General features: G+C 39.3%; 1 protein-coding gene across 5 annotated transcripts in view; it reads left to right on the top strand.

Annotated features, from left to right (window-relative positions):
* Positions 1 to 5,839: 5,839 nt before the first annotated feature.
* Positions 5,840 to 16,733, top strand: part of LOC122809174 (phosphatidylinositol 4-kinase beta-like) — an 845,265-nt gene continuing 834,371 nt past the window's right edge. For 2 of the 5 annotated variants that reach the window (XM_044080472.1, XM_044080469.1), the window contains exon 1: positions 5,840 to 6,040. The gene's annotated coding sequence lies outside the window, so the exon portion shown is untranslated. Of the gene's footprint in view, positions 6,045 to 16,733 lie in introns of all 5 variants that reach the window. The other 3 variants (XM_044080470.1, XM_044080468.1, XM_044080473.1) reach the window with 2 other exon arrangements.

Genomic DNA, 16,733 nt, shown 5'->3' with positions numbered 1-16,733 from the left:
AAAATTATTTCTTTTCAGTTAGAAGTGGCTTATTTAGAAGACTGTGTAAGACTCTGTTGTGTACCTCGTGGCTTAAGATTATTTAAATTTCCTGTGTTCAACAAAGGGACACTTTGTACCAGCAATTGACTGAACTTTTTAATGTTACTGGTGTCGCCCTGATGAAAATGCTGGTCGCCCATTATAAATGTAATATTATTAACTTAAAAATTGACATGGAAACTCTGAACATGAACGTTAGGGGGTCTAAATGTTTCCAGCACTTTTCTACTTTATATGAAGGTATTTCCATCAAAGTAAATAGGCATAGGGTGACCATTATTAATAGGAAACAAAGAAAATTGAAGAGGGACTTGGTTGCCTATAAAGAGAAGACTGCCTATCCTTTACCTAAACGTTTAACATCAGTACAAACTGTGAAACCAAGTGGTGCATTTGATAATACTAATGGTCTTACAGAGGCAGTTGCTTCTACTTCTATTTCTAGTCAGTGTGATGCTGGCAACATGAATGCTGTTAATAATTCTCCCAATGTTGGTGCTGCTGTGTCCACAATGAATGGACCTTTTATAGTGGACAAATCAGGGGTGCAGAGAACCCCGAGGTGGTCGAAAGAAGTTCAGGCCAAACACAAGAAAGAACAAGGGAAGAAAGGGAACAACAGGAAAAGAAACAACAAAAAGAGAACTTAAATTTTTGAATAGACATTTTAAATTTGTCTGATGTTAACTTAACAGATGACACCTGTAAGGTGTTACAACTTGGCTTTACATTTATTCCTTCCAACAAAGTGAATGTAGTAAATTTGTTTGTGGATTTTAAGTTATACTTAAGAAAGTTAAATTTGAAGTTTATTTTTGATGGTTTGTCTACTTCTGTTTTACCCACAGAACAATGTAAATGTAGAAGTACTTATAATCCTGCCTTATGCTCTTCCTTACAAGTTTTTGGTACACTATGTGAACAGCATTTCAGGGACATTAGTAGATTGTCCCACAGTACTGATAATCTTACTCAGGGAAAGAGGAAAGCATTAATTGACTTCGCTACTAGCAAGAATCTGAGAGTAATGAAGGCAGTTAAGGGTGGGGCCCTAGCCATTATGCATACTGTGGACTACGAAAATGCTATGCTGCAACTTTTGAGTGACCATAGAAACTACAAACAGGTCAATATAAATGAAGTTTTATTGTGTTTCAAGTGTATTGACACTTTATTATTTGATTTATTTTGTCAAGGTAATATTGGACACTCGGTATACATGTTTTTACAGGTTGAACATATAAAGTTAGCAGTTCTCTTTGGTATTCCTACAGTCCACAAATGCAGAAGCGCCCCACCGCCTTTAGACCCATAGTGTCAGCAGCATACTCTAAGACAAAACCAATTTCTATTTGGTTAGATAAAATTTTGAACCCTAATGTTCAAAGTTCAAGGTTTTATTTAAAAGATTCATGGCCTCTATTAGAGTTGTTACATGAATTTAATTTGGAAAATGTTGATATGTCAACTATATTTGATGTCACTTCCCTTTATACAAGTATAGATCAAGAAGTTGGAATTGATTTATTTAGGGAATATTTGACTGGTTATACTGACTTTGACAATGTTAAGATCAACACTTTGTGTGCCTTGATGGAAATGATTTTGGAAAGTAATTTTTTTAAGTTTGGAACTAATATTTTTCAGCAAATCTCTGGTGTGGCCATGGGTTCTAGAGTGGCTCCCTGTTTTGTTAATCTAGTTATGGCTATGTGGGAGATGAAATTTCTTGTGACACATCCTTTGGCTAAGAACATTTTATTTTACAGGTGTTACATTGATGATTTGTTTTTTTTTTTTTTGTGGCAAGGGAACCTTGACAGTTTCCAGCTATTCTTGAAAGACCTGAATTGTTCAACCAGTTTTTTGAACTTTACCTAGGGAGAGTTTGGGAAAGCAATAGACTTCCTGGATATTCATTTGGAACTACTTGATGACAGACAGTTTTAGTTTCAGTAGTAGTATCCACAGGAAATCTACCTTTGTCAATCAGTACCTGCATAGGGACAGTCTTTACCCTCAACATATGAAAAGAGGGGTTGTCAAGAGGCAACTTATAAGGTTGAGTCATTTGACCAGTGAAGATTCTGTTTTTGAAGGTGAGGTTAACAAACTGACTGGATTTTTTACAGCCAGGGGATATGATTTGTTTTGGTTACATAACATTGTTGCTGAAGTTATAATTCTCAGTGACAGTTTAGCTAGCCCCATTTTGACAGGCAATTTCTTTGTAGCAAGTAGGGTGAATCAAAACAACAAGGTGTTTGAGCTTGCCTTCCCATTGCCCATTTCAGATGGAATCGACATTATTAGGCATGTTATTAAGGAAAATTGGAAGGTGTTGCTTGGACATTCTGAAATGGTGTAAGTCCTGGGTAATGAACCTTTGTTCACTTATAAAAAGGTATGTAACATAAGAAGTATACTTGAAAGTACTTCTAAGACATCACACAATGGGGTAAATGACCCTGTTGGGACTTTTGCTTGTGGTCATTGCAGGCCATGTAGATACATAGCCAATTCAGGTTCTGTTGAGTTGAAACATTTCAAGAAAGTTATTTGGGCAAAGGACAGGTTTACATGGGATTCGGTGGGCATTATTTATCTCGCAGTATGTAATTCTTGTATCAGTTTTTATGTTGGCAAGACCATCAGGTCACTAAGTAGAAGGATTTATGAACATGTGTTGGCAGTGAGAAACAAAGAGAGGAATAATGAACTGGCACGACATGTATTATGTAACAATTTTAAGAAATTTACATTCTTTGTTTTAGACAAAGTAGTTTGTGGTCCGTAGGTGGGTAATTTTAAAGGGTCTATATTATAACATCGAAGTATTAAAACTTTGAATGTTATAATATCGAACCATATGCGCCGAACACTGAAAATAGTGAAGCTGCAGAATATTGAATCGGTGGGCCGTTTCTGCAGCTTTGCTATTTCCTCGACTGTGGAGCGAAGGTTACGGATCGGGTTAAGGTAAGTGTGCGAATGAAGGTGAGTGTGTGATAGGGACCTTAGGGTTAGGGAGTGGGTAAGGTGAGTGTGCGATACGGACTTTAGGGTTAGGGAGCGGGTAAGGTGAGTGTGTGGTAGTTACGGACCTTAGGGTTAAGGTTGGGTTAAAGTAAGTGGATAGCTAGTAGTGTATGTATGGTTTAGTGTAGGGTTTTGTGAAGTGTATGTGTGTGGATTATTTATTTTGGTGTGCTTGTGTTGTGTGTATGTTTGTCGGAACAGCAAATTTTTTCCCTGGGAAAAAATTCACTATTCTGAGTGTTCGGTTTTGTGATCTTTTGATTGAATGGGTTCGATATTATAACATTCAAAGTTTTAAGACTTCGATGTTATAATATAGACCCAATTTTAAAGCCTAGGAAAACTAAATGGCAGATAGCTTTAAGAGGAGACCACCCTCCAGGACTATATGAAACTATTAACATTGTGTTTTTTTTCAGTTACAAAGGCTTTGATGTAGTGAGCCAAGCTTTTCACAAAATGGGCTTTATTTGATGAAACACTGTGTAGTAGTTTGTTATTGCTGACTATTATATATATATATATATATATATATATATATATATATATATATATAGATATAGATATACAATGTTAAAAAATGTTGTAGTGTATTTTTAAATTTTCATGACATCACAGTGACTATTTAAATAATTTATTTGAAGCATTTTGTCACTGGATGATTTTTTTGCACATGACAAGTATTTAAAGGGCGGTTTCAAGATTTCGTATTTATTCTGATGAAGTTTGGGGTGTTTTATTAAACGAACGAAAACTTTTAAGTTTTGTGGTCCGGTTCCTTCCTGGTCTTTGGTTTGCTGCTTTTTCATTTTTACTGCAAAAAATATATTACCAGAATACAGCATGTGTAGACTATATCACACAAACAGGTCTAGTAATGGGTAAACAATTGAAATGATGGGACCCGATAGCTTGAGTCCTGAAACATAGAAACTGAATGGCCGAAAGAAGAACGGACTTAAATGTACCAAGTCCTAGATGCATTTCTCAGAATATTCCCTTTTCTCAAAGGTATGGCAATCTTGGAGTTGGTATATATATATATATATATATATATATATATATATATATGTGTATGTGTGTGTGTTTATAGGTTCATAGGTTCATAGGCTGGTACTAAGCTAACTGCCTTTGCAGGCCATTTTAAGCCTAGCCACTTCCCCCATGTGAGAATCAAACCCTGCACCTTCTGTTTGTTATATATATATAGAGAGAGATCTACAGATATATATATATATATACATATATTATATATGTGTGTATCTATACATATGTGTGTGTATATATCTATACATATATATGCATATATATATATATATATATATATATATATATATATATATATATATATATATATATATAGATATATAGAGATATATATATATAGATATAAAACACAAACACACACACACATATGTAAGGTCGGGGGATGTGGGGGCAAGCTTCCCGCATGGGAGGGGTGGGGTTGACCCCCCCCCCCCCCCAAAAAAAAGAAGTTCGAATGAGAAGAGGGATTTTCAAGAGTTGCTGTTCTCTGCTTTCAGCCTTTTTTCAGCGTATCGGCACTCGGCATTTCAAGTTCCGACATTTCAGTAGGGAGCCCTATTAAATTTATATAATGAAATAAAGCAATTTCCAATGTTTTACTACGAAGAAACATCCCACTGTAAACACACACGACATCATGCAAATTACTGCAAGCAGCTGTAAAGGAGGAATATAAATACAGCACAAAAAAGAAGAACATTATTTAGGTAATATTGACCTGGCATATCAAAAACAGTTTTTAGCGCAGTTTCATTACATTTTTCAGTAGGCTCACACCTGCACCCCCCAGTCTGGTGGCTTAACCCCCACAACCCCAACAGTTACTTAAGAGTAACGGAAATACCTGATTGTTTGTGTCTTTCGGCTTTTCCCGGTTAGGGGTCACCACAGCGGAACTCCGATCCGCTAATGATTGGTAGTTGATTTTTACGTGTCGAGTTACCAGCCCTGATACACAACCTTCAACGAAGGTACGCCCATTCACGCATATATCCACGCAAAAGACGCTCCAGTTGAGAAATGAGAATCGAACTGGATAGCGTCTTACTGTGAGGCGACAACACTACCGCAGCACCACCACCACAGAAAAAAAGCAAGTATTTCCCTTTCTTCAAGACAGCGCCACCTCAAATTTAGTACATTTAAACAGCGGGAATATGGTGGGCAAAGCCTCAGATGTTGAAAGGTGCAGGGAGTCACAGCTAAAATATTTAGAAGCATTTTAGTTTTTCCGATTTAGCTTAATGCGAAAAATCGCAGAATATTATTGCTGCAAAATGGTTACCGTGTGTCGTTTTTCACTTCAATTATGTCATTTGTTTGTTTTTACTTATTTGTAAGTGATCTAAACTTTGTCCTTTTAGGTTATCCAATTCACATTTAGCTTTACAAGGTATATTATTAAAGAAGAACAAAAGCCTACAACGCAATGTTGCTCAATCCTTAGTTTTCTTTATTTCTCTGTCTTCTGACTTAGAAACCAGAGAAACTAATAGAGCCTTCAGTCTCAAATTTCAACTGTTTTTTGCCTGCTTATCGGCTTTAGTAACATACAGCAGTAACAATGCTCCATCCTTGCAAACCTCATGAGTAGAAAACTAGTCTTGTCATTAGAAAGCTGTTGCAAAGAGGACGGTTTTTGTTTTCCAAATACCTCCCACAAAATGACATCTGCCAGACAATGTTTTTAAGAGCCACCCTTCAAGTGACATCACGGAGGCTTGTCTGTTACAGTATGCGCGGTCCTTGGACTTAGTGTTGCCTATGATGGAACCTCTTTTTACGCTCACAGTTGCTGTCCAGTGTTATTTTTCTGAGGGGACGTAAGACCAAATCAACTACAGATAGAGAGACCCACAGAACTCGTGCAACTTTCTACAACTGTTTTGTGTGCCTTCCTTCAGTTACTCATGTAGGTAGGTGCTAGTGTTCGCCTTAAAGCGGTGTAATTCCTATTCACTCCGTAAGTGTGTAATACTGTAAGATTAGTGTCATCCAATACAGAACAGGCAAGCAGTTGTACTTGGCTCTTTATTTTAAGCACTGTACTAATTAGTTATAATGAGCAAAGTGAAACAGCTTACTGGTTCTGTTTTGGGATGATAAAAACACAAATTAGACCTTAATAGTGTTCATTGAGAGATACTTGCACATAGTGTTGTTGAACAGAACGGCCCTCCTCGTTGATTTGCCCTGTTTGATTTCATGGTAAGTCATAGGATGTTGCCAAGTCTAGCAGTTCCATACTTCTTACTGTTTATAAAATGCATATTAACTAATACATTGCTGCTCTATTTAAACACACTAGGGTAATATTTTACTTTATTTTGACTTTTGGTCGTCCACCTCCTTTATTTTTTGGCGTTCTCCGGAATTCCTCAGCAAAGCAGTTGATAGCTGCGAAGCATGTAAGATTACTTTCAGTCGGTGCCATCTAGATGCAGAACCACCAAGCTGTTCTACCGCCAGCAATAATTGCTTACTAAGTGACAGAGCGATAAAAGTGGGTATGCTCTGCGTCGGGAAGAAAGTAAAAGCATAAAAAATTTTCGTATCCTGACAGTAATCTTGCTTCTCATTGTTTAGAATTGCATGGTAATGCAATTTTGTTGTACTATAAAAGAACATTTATAGCAGTATTTTTTAAAATTGTCCCTTATGTTTCGTGACAGAGAGAAGTTCGCATTGTAAACGATTTTTGATTTCAGTCAGTAATGAGTTTCGTACTTCGCTGGGATAATAAAATATGTGTTGAAGAAACACCTCATGTTTTGTTAAAATTGTAATCATTTAGAGAACTATTTAAAAATAGCCCACGATTTCGGCATGTTGACCAAAAATCTGAAGCAAACAACGTGAAAGTAATGGCCTCGTAGGGTTGCTACCTTTTCAAATGGCCAAAGTGGGACATTTTGAGGACACACATCAGATTTTGCAGGCCGACACATACCCACTGTCAGTACAAAGGCTAGAACTTAACTTTTTTTTTGCCTAAATAAAAGCTTATTCTTCCAGCAGTTTAGTTACTTATTCTGTTTCTTGTAACACTTAGGTATTTTAGATACAGAAATAACTATTTTATGCAACTATTATATAAAATATGGGACATAATTATGTCCTACAATCTCAGGGCATTTGACATTTTTAATATTTTTTTGTCAGGACAGAACTGCTCAAAGAGCGACTGTCCCTCGCAAAGTGGGACAGGTGGTAACCCTATGACCTCGGGTGACGTGTGATCGGTAGGCAACAGCGGTTTTCATTTTGTCGTTTGTTGGAAACTGTAATGTCGTGTTACATTGTTTTGTGTCATTAACTTGCACGTTTACATTTACTTATTTATCTGTTGTATGCTTCTGCTTCATGCGGAGTTCAGAGATGCACTCACACTGAAAGGTGACTAGGAAACATCATGTGCAATCAGAAGAGGTACCCTACAAGAAGTACTTCTAAAGGTATGCCTTTTCTAACTTGCTGGAGTGAGGTCAGATGTTTTCTAACGCAGTAGTCCCTTATTTTTTCACAATGCCGTTAATCTTGCTTGGTAACATTTCTGTCATTCTTTTAAATCACTGAGGATTACAATCCGTCAATAATGATAGAGTTGACATTAAAGTCCCATGCTTCGTATTTTTCATAAAATGCACGTTCATGAAATCTTTTATTCTGTTATCAAGTTAACCTTTTAACTGCAGAATCAAGGAAAATATCGAATAGTCAGGTACAATTAGGGATTCTTTTTAAAATAATCAGTACTGTTAAATCAAGAAGTTGATAGAATATGAGAATGTGTATTGCGATGCACTTTCTGAAGTAAAGGAACTTTATATCTCTGATTATTGTCATTATTTATCAAGTGTAACCCCCAACCTTTCTTCCCAAAAAGCCAGTTTTAGGGACAGTGCAAACTTCTGAACCAAAATCATCTGAAAATCAGGGGTACTTGAAAGGTATGCCTCCATGTACAGTGATTTTTGAGTTTGTATACATAGTAGTAGAAGGAATGTGGGAGCACATTTGCTATGCTATGTCAAGAGGTGATGGCAGGAAGGTCCACCCCCCACCATCTTTTAGCGATCTTTGAGATTAAGAGGTTGGCTAATTTCGAATTTGTGACATTTGCACTACTTTCTTATCCCACTCACTGTTTATTTATTTATTTAGTGATTACCCACTCATTATTTATTTATTTCACTCATTTATTTACTATGAAAGCCTGTCTCTGCCATAGTGACCCTTTTCAGTGGAGAGCTAGGGAAGAAGTTCCACAAAGTTACAGAAATACAAATGAATACAAGTCAACAAAGTTGCAATAATATACACTAATACAAAAAGTAAATTACATAATGCAGACAGTAAGTTCCAGATGTCTGCTGCACAAATATTGTCAAAGGCTGTATTCTTGAAAATGTTAACTGTAATCCGTAGTGCTGTGATGCATTAAGCTTTACAACTACTGGAAGGGGGGCTGAATATTATTTGAGACACTGTATCAGTTGATCGTTGAAGTTGTTTGATCACAGCTAAACAGTCTTCTATAATATAAGCCCGCTCTGTTCAAGTTAGCATCCATTACGTTACTTCCTGCAGTCCTCATTGCTTAGTTAAAGTGCATTTATAAACTTTGTGTTTTTAAGTGAGATTATAAATTTTAGGTGTGCATTTGTAATTGACCTTTAAATACATGTACCGAAGGTTAACTCTGCGTGTGACTGTCCGAGTGAGTCTCTTGGAATATGCATGTTTTTTTTTTTCTTGTGGGTTTCAGTGCAAGGTAAGGCATGTGAGGAGAGATTGCAAAATGGGCAGACGCTGGTGTTAAGAAAGCTTCTTTTTCACACTTGTGGAGTCTTGCAGTTAAGTTTTGTGGGGGTGGGGGGTTGTGGTGCTTTTTTATGTTGATGTAGAATCTTCTCTCACACAGTCTGTTCATCTGTGCTGGAGATCCTCATTTCCTCTTACCCTCTTCCTGTCTTTTCTAGATCTTCTTCATATGCTCCAGACCAGAAGTGTGTCCCTCACTGGTAAGATCAGACCATAAACTAATCTCACTGGATATTCACATCCCGACCCCACCCCCTGCCCAGAAAACCACAGTGAAAAACTTCTCTAAAGCAAATTTCACACTCCTCAAAACTGAGGTGGAATCCTTCAAAGCCCCCGGGCCTGTGGAAAATACGGCCCAGACCGCAGAATCCTTTATAAACGCATTCTATGAACAGCTTCAGGAATGCATGGATCATGCGATCCCAAATAAAACCAAGACCCAATCCTCCAAAGGCAGACGTCCTGTCTGGTGGACCCCAGCCATAAACAAACTATACAATAGAAGGAGGAAGCTACTAAATGATAGAGCAAAATCCCAAAAAGGGAAGGCATCACTGATCAGTATTAGCAAAAAACTACGGGCACACATAAAATTGTCTAAGGCCAGCTTCGAGAGAAAAATTGCACAGGACACTAAGGATAATCACAAGGCTTTCTTTAGTTATGTTAGGAACCTGGGTGGTAATTCCCAGATATACTCAGAATTAGCCCAAAATGACAAAAAATACACAGAACCCACAGACATTGCCAACATCCTAGCTGACAGGTTCAGCGCAAACTTCTCCCCCCCCTCCCCACCAAAAGGGAAAATATCTATCCCAGCAGAGTGCTGCCCCCCTGACATCTCAGATGCTCAGGTAAGAGCTGCCCTCTCCAAAGCAAAAAATACAGCATCAAAGGGACCAGATGGTGTCCCAGGCTGCGTCCTACATGAAGAGCTAAACCCAAACATAAAACTACTGTTCAATCTCAGCCTTACTACAGGATATGTGCCCAAAGAGTGGCGTACAGCAACAGTGGTCCCTCTCCATAAAGGTGGTGCCTCAACAGATCCTGGAAACTATCGCCCCATAAGCCTGACTAGCTTGGTCTGCAAAGCTATGGAAAGGATCATCATGGACCTCATAAATAAAGATATTGGGGACCTACAAACACTGGATCCTACCCAGTTTGGCTTTGTTAAGGGCAGATCCTGCCTCTTAAACCTGGTTGATTTCTTTGAAACAGTCACCAAGGCAATTGACGAGGGGAAGGTGGTCCACACAGCCTACCTGGACCTCGCAAAAGCCTTCGATACAATACCCCACTGGCATTATAGATAAGCTCACCAGCTTAAATATAAACCCCTATGTCACTAGATGGATTGCAAACTGGCTCAAGGACAGAACCCACATGGTTAGAATTGCTGGAGCCATGTCAGACTCCAAACCAGTTACAAGTGGTGTCCCACAAGGCTCAGTCCTGGGACCTCTCTTGTTCGATATATATTTCTCGGAGGTATAGGCCAACACGGAAGGACTGTGGCTGACCAAGTTCGCAGATGACTGCAAACTGGGCACCATAATAGACTCTCCAGCCGACACAAGCATCCTCCAAAAGGGCCTCATAGAAACAGACAACTGGTGCCAGAGCCATGGCCTCAAGCTAAATGCCAAAAAGTGTATAGTCATCCCCTTTGGCAAAAACAAAGTGCCCACAAATTACCACATAGGTGGTAATCCATTAAGTACAGAAGAAGTCATTAGGGACCTGGGGACCCAAGTTGATAGCAATCTCTCATTTGACAACCACGTGGCCAAAGTGGTTAGAAAAACATTTTATATAGCCCACCTAATCATGAAGGGATTCACATCTAGATCAGGGGAGGTCATCGTGCCTCTTTACTCATCCCTCATCAGGCCCATAATTGAGTACAATGCCCCTTTTGGGATGTACCTTACCAGACACCTGCAGCAACTGGAAAGACCCCAAAAGTACCTCACCAAGAGGATCAAAGGGCTCAAACAGATGCCATATGCTGCCCGGTTAAAGAAACTCCAGCTCTACTCAGTGGCATACCGCCTGTTCAGAGGCGATCTATGCCTGACGTATAAAGCCATGTCCAACCCGGAATTAATGGACATGCTGCATCTCAGAAAATCCAAATCCCATCGAGCTACGTGCTCGAGAGACTTGAACCTCAGCACTGAAATAAATAGGACATGCTGGAGGGACAGATTCATAACCCAGAGGCTCCCTTCACTCTGGAATAAAATCCCAGTCCAGGTTAGGCAGAGTCCCTCATTGACTCTCTTCAAGAGAAATCTTGATGAGTGGATAGGAGATCGTAGGTTTACCCCGAGTATCACTTCTGTGTCACTGTTAGACAGAGGCACAGTATACTAACCTCGAAAAAGGACATAGCAAAATAAATTTAAAATGGGTGGTGAAAGCCAAACACATTCTGGCTAGGCTTATAAATGCCCTAGGGCAGATAGCCTAGTATGAACCTATGAACCAAATTGTCTTCTGATTTCCTGTATGTACCCAAACCATTCTAATCTGTTTTCTTTTCCCTTCTCTGCAATTGAAGCTACTTTGGTTTCTGCTTCTGCTTTGATGACATCATCTCTTTGTTTGTCCCATAATGTGCATACTACTATCCATCTCAGGCAGCTCTTATCCATCACCTCTAGCTTCTTCATGTACTCTGCCTTCACTGCCCAGGTTTCCATACAATGCAGAAGTACCAGTTACTCCACTGTTTTGTACACCTTACTCACCACTCGTGACACTTTGTGCCTGTTGCCTGCAGCACCTCTGATTCTAGCTTTGACCTCCTCATTTAGACTTCCCTTTGCCTAAATCATCCCTCATAGATACCTGAAGCTGTCAGCCTGTTCCACCTTTTTCCATTCTCTCAGTTTTCATTTTTCTTTTAATTCTTCCATTTGTTGCCATGACAACTTTGCCTGTGTTAAGTTTTGTCCCATGTGCCTTCAGTTTTGCATTTTATTCCATTCCCTTATCATTTGCTGAAGTTCATGTTCAGAATTTGCATGTAAAGCCACATCATCTGCATACAGCAGCTTTTTGATCTGTATTGTCCAACCTGTCTGGTAATGTAGTGCAACACCACTGTGAATAGCACTGGGCTTAGCTCTGCACCCTGATACATCATCACTACTGAAAAACTCTGTATGAGTTTTAACACTGTTCATACTTGTCATTTGATCCTTGTACAAAAACTGCACTAATTGTACCAATGTTTCCAGGAAGTTAACCATTGCACGACTATCTAAATCATCTTTCTTGGGATTTTGTCATATGCTTTTTCTAAGTCAAATAATGCCCAGTTGGAGTCTTTTCTCACCGCTCTAACTTCTCCACACTCTGTCTTACTGAAAACATTACATTGGTTGTGCTGCATCCTGAACTGAATGTGAACTGCTCACCTCCTATATAACTTTCTAGTAATCTGCATATTTGTTTGTCATTCACCCCCTCCAGTACTTCCATGGAGGGTGACAGGAGTTTCATACCTCTATATGCCCCCTTTGATTTGTTCATTGACACTAATGTTCTTATTCATCAGTCATTTTTAATATACCTTTCTCTCTCCATACTGATATGAGTAACCTCAGGAGCTATTCTTCCTTAATGAACTCAACAGCTTTACTGCTTTCTGCAGAGACCTCAATGGTGTACACAGAGGTCATTATAGGTAGTTTAAGAGCATTGTACTGTTTCTGAGCAAAAAGTACATTACTGCAATGTAATTTCTCCACTTTCCCCATGGTAAACATTGAGTGTGTGTACTGTACAACTGATGTTTTTTTGGGGGGGTGGGATCAGGAGGTTTGCTATTCTAGAGGTCTAACAGCAGCAGCTTAAAATAGGTTTCTGTGTTCTGTTTGACTTTTCAGGTTTGTCACAATTTGCCATCAGAGTAGTACGCAGAACATCGCTGCCTTTTGTGGATAGGGGTAAAGAGGCATGCTGTACATGAGTTTGACACAGCCACTTGAAGTATGTTTGCAGCCATTTGTGCCTTTATCCCAACCTAACACCAGAGAGATATACAGAAGCTGTTTTTTTAAGTGGGGGAGACAGTATTTCTAGGTATGATCTATGAATCATGTCAAGCATTCTTCTCAGTTTATTGTGAACTACTGTTGTGTCAGACACATCTTATTTATTCCTTAAATGAAAAAAAGGACTGCATTTTCCTTCCTTGTTCATGCTTTTGTCCGGGTCATTATTGTATCAAAAAGTTGAATAAAGCTCTAAAATGTACCTCAGAGCATCTATAACCCATGCCTTAATGCCATTACATTTTTCAGAGTTATTACAGTGAACTCTTGGCAAATTAGGTTGTGAAAGGATGTATGAAAAAGCAAACTTGAAGAGTAACGTCTGAATTTCTTTCCTTAGAATTTTTTTCAGGTCATCATTCATATTATTGTAGAAAATTCAATGTAACCGTGTCTTTTGAACGTTTACACCTTGCCAGTACCAACACTTAGACTATACATCCTTTGTCAAGGAGGGCTGGGCTTTTCAAGCTTAAACTGAACTTGTGAATATCCATCCAGTCATCTAGGTCCTGCTTGAAGGAAGATTGTTTATCACACTGATAAATTGCAAGGGGGGGGGGGTCTGTTTCAGAGGTGGGAAGGCACTGTTACGTTATGAAATTTGCTTTCCATTTTGCTTTATTTATCTTCCGGTAAATATTTGGACCCCTTGTCTTGGGATTAGTGGGACTCTCTCATTTGTGGATATATAGGAGATGTAGGACCACTGGGTCCTTGATGGCACAGTAGGCAAGGCACAGATCTCATTGGGAGTCCGTAAGATACTGAATAAAGGGACAGTGTTTCCAGTCTTTTCTTGTAGCTTAAGGCTTTTAAGTCAATGATCTTCTTAGTTAGGAACTCCTTGGGGTCTTTCTAATAGTTCGATAAGTTTAATAAGGTACATCCTAAAGTTGCTATTGTATGCCATTGTCCTAATCAATGCTGAATATAATGGAGCAATGACATCTAGATCTTGATGATATTTTCTTAGCAATTAGCTGCACGATGAAGAAGGACTTTCTGACTGTTGTCATTACATGATGATCAAAGGAGAGTTAATTATCAATCCATGTTTCAAGGTTCCTAACAACATTCTCATTTTGAAGTGAGGTATTGTCTAAGCTGTATTATGAGAAGGAGTTGTCTACCAAATGTGACAACAGTTGTACTTTATTGCATGCAATTTGAGCCTGTTTTTAGTACATACGTTTTTAAGAGAGTAAGATGATCATTATTAGGATTATTGTTGCAGTAACCGTAGCTATATGGGGGTTATATCCTTCTAAGGGTATAACAACTGGCCAGCTTCCACACCTTTACAGCACCTTCCACATCCCAAAAAATATTACTGTGGGTGTATGCCTTCTCATTCATATGTACATAGTTGCACAGACATGATTTCAAAGCATTGGAAGCACTCCCTCTGTTCCTGAATTTAGTGCCTATCATGTCTTCAGACCTGCTGGCAGTTGGGCAGTATAATTACTTTTAAAGGATATCATCACCTCTTGGGAGATTCTGCAGGGCATCAGATTTAAACTCCTACATGTGTAGATCACCCCAAACATAAAATATGATTGACAGCTGCCTGTAATACCCTGAATGGATACCTACCATTTCTTTAATGTTTATAATGGAAAGTGTTTAGAGCTTATAACTTTCATTTGTTACTCTGCATTTTGCATGGTTTATCTACAAGGCACTTGGATCCGATTTATTTTGATTGAGATTTTTCAAAACCATAATTTTTTGTATTGTGCAAGGCATGACTTAGTCGTTTAGTTGAGGATGCAGGATATGCCCTCAAACCCTAGGTCATTGTTTGTGAATTACCATCTGATTTCTCCATCATAGTCTACAGTAACAGTGGTGCTGCGGTAGCGTTGTCACCTTACAACAAGACATTGTCGTGTTCGATTCTCAGCTAGAGCGTCTTCTGTGTGGAGGCATGCGTGAATGGGCTTGCCTTTGTTGAAGGTTGTGCATCTGGGCTGGTACCTCGGCATGTAAAAATCCACTACCAAACATTAGCGGACTGGAGTTCAGCTTCGGCGACTCCTAACCAGGATAAGCCGAAAGACACAGACAGTCTACAATAACAGCAAGAGTAAATATTTGATTTAATGTTTCTAACATGTTTAGTATACTCTAACACTGTATTATCACTGTGTCCTTGTATTGTTAGGAATATGGTGTGTTATTTGTAGAGTATCTCTGTGTGAATGTGCATAAGTCTTGGTCAACAAGCATACATAAAAAAAAATCTGGTAATGTTAGGTACTGAAGCAGTACTTTGTAGGAGCATCGTTTAAGAGCAGCTAGGGCTTCATTTAAAAATCCCTGTAAATTCTTCTGAAAACAGATGTCTTCGCAATCCCTTTTTTTTTTTTTGATATAACATTATGTGAAACTTTTTGCAACCCCCATAGGTTCATAGGTTCATAGGTTCGTACTAGGCTATCTGCCCAAGGGCATTTATAAGCCTAGCCCATAGTTATTTGGCTTTCGCCACCCCTTTAGTTTGAATAAAACTATGCCTATTATTTTGCTGTGCCTCTGTCAAGCAGTGACACTGAAGTAATCCCTGGGGTATATCTGCGATCCCCCATCCATTGGTCAAGATTCCTCTTGAACAAGGCCAGCGAGGTGCTCTGCCTCACATGTACCGGGATTTTGTTCCACAGCATAGGGAGTTTCTGGGTGATGAATCTGTCCCTCCAGCACGTTCTATTAATAACCATGTCAAGGTTTAAGTCTCCGCCTTGTGGTTCTGAGGGATCTAGATTTTTGAGGTGAAGCATATTCATCAAATCAGGGTTTGACATGGCCTTATATGTCAGGCACAGGTCACCTCTGAGCAAGCGGTATGAGACTGAATAGAGCTGGAGTTCTTTCAGTCGGGCAGCATAAGACATATTTTTGAGACCCTTTATCCTTTTGGTGAGGAACTTTTGGGGCCTTTCCAGCTGCTGCAGGTGTCGGGTCAGATACATTCCGAATGGGCATTGTACTCAATCATAGGTCTAATGAGTGATGAGTACAGGAGGACGATGACCTCCCTTGATCTAGATGTGAATCCCTTCATGATCAGGTGGGCAATGTAGAAGGTTTTCCTAACTACTTTAGCAACATGAGTGTCAAACGAAGGCTACTGTCAACCTGGGTCCCCAGATCCCTGATGACTTCTTCTGTGCTCAGTGGATTGCCACCTATATGGTAGCTAGGGGTAACCTTGTTTTTCCCGAAGGGTATGACTATGCATTTCTTGGCATTTAACTTTAGGCCATGGCTCTGGCACCAGTTATCCGTTTCTGTGAGGCCCTTCTGAAGGATATCTGTGTCAGATGTGTTTTCGACTATGGCCCAGTTTGCAGTCATCTGCAAACTTTGTCAGCTATAACCCTCCTGTGTTTGCTTGTACTTCAGAAAAGTAGATGACGAACAAGAGTGGACCCAGGACTGATCCCTGTGGGACACCACTTGTGACAGGCTTTGAGTCTGACATGGCTCCAGCAACTCTGACCCTGTGGGTTCTGTCACTTAGCCAGTTTGCAACCCATCTTGTGATCTATGGGTTTACATTCAAGCTGATGAGTTTTTCGATGATACCTGAGTGGGGTATTGTGTCGAAGGCCTTTGCCAGGTCAAGGTAGGCTGTATGGACTGCCTTTCCTCATCAATGGCGTTGGTGACTGTCTTGAAAAAGTCAACCAAGTTTAA

This window comes from Protopterus annectens, chromosome 8.part0 (genome assembly GCF_019279795.1).
Source record: "Protopterus annectens isolate FY-2018-M chromosome 8.part0, PAN1.0, whole genome shotgun sequence".
Classification (NCBI taxonomy): Eukaryota; Metazoa; Chordata; order Ceratodontiformes; family Protopteridae; genus Protopterus; species Protopterus annectens.
The sequence above is the reverse complement of the archived record's forward strand: the minus strand, read 5'-3'. Positions and strand labels throughout refer to the sequence as shown.